The following is a 967-nucleotide window of genomic DNA, read 5'->3' as shown; positions in this document are numbered from 1 at the left end:
AAGGGCTAGTTTTCTAAATAAGATTGTTATGAAGCCACATGTATTATATTAATATTTTCATGCCATGGACTAATTTCTAGAAAGTCATTGAGTCATAGGTTCCACTGGGAAATAAGGTGATAGCATTTCGTACGATTTTGACTATAGTTAGCATAATATACATAGATTACCTGTTTCATTGCCTGACACATAATTAGGGTTCAATGTACATAACTATTATCATTAAGTTCTTCATTAATAATAGTCATGACAAACAAATGAAAAGATTTTCCAATCATTATTATAAAAAAGAGCAAAAACAATGAAGCCCCTAAAGTTTCATTGATATTTGGCAATGCTTAATTTCTTTTAAGATTCAGATATTAGATCTGAGAGTCTAAGATTGACCTTAGTTTCACTGTTAACTTGATACAACCAGGAAAAAGGACTTTCAGGTGAAGAATTGCTTCAGTCAGGTTTCTGAGATAGTTTCTTGATTGCTACTTGAAGTAGCAGAGCCCAAGCCACAGTGAGTAGTGCCATCTTCCTTGCACAGGCCTGGACTGTAGAAGGAAGTTTGCTGAGAAAACAGTGTTCCTTCATGGTTTATCGTTCCTGCCTCCAGGTTCCTGCCTTTATTTCCTTCAGTGAGTTGCTGTATCCTGTAGCACGGTGTTTTATCACAGCAACATACAAGCCAACAAGAACTGGAATCAAGCTTCTCAAAACTTTTAGCAATTATACAAAGTGATGGTTTTCACGGTATTCCCATGCTTTGGGGTCATTGTCTTTTGCTTGTGTCTACTATCTCACTAGGAAGTGAACCTAGGTCCTTGAGCTTGTAAGACTTTGGTAGAAGGATTTTATTTTAGGAACTGATAGTTCAGGTGGTAAAATCCTGATATCAAATTATCTTAGAATTTTTGAACATTGTAGGATTAATTTATGGTTTATAAATCAGAGTCCTTAAGAAAAGCCAAAAATAGAA

Source organism: Apodemus sylvaticus, chromosome 4 (genome assembly GCF_947179515.1).
Source record: "Apodemus sylvaticus chromosome 4, mApoSyl1.1, whole genome shotgun sequence".
NCBI lineage: Eukaryota > Metazoa > Chordata > Mammalia > Rodentia > Muridae > Apodemus > Apodemus sylvaticus.
The sequence above is the reverse complement of the archived record's forward strand: the minus strand, read 5'-3'. Positions refer to the sequence as shown.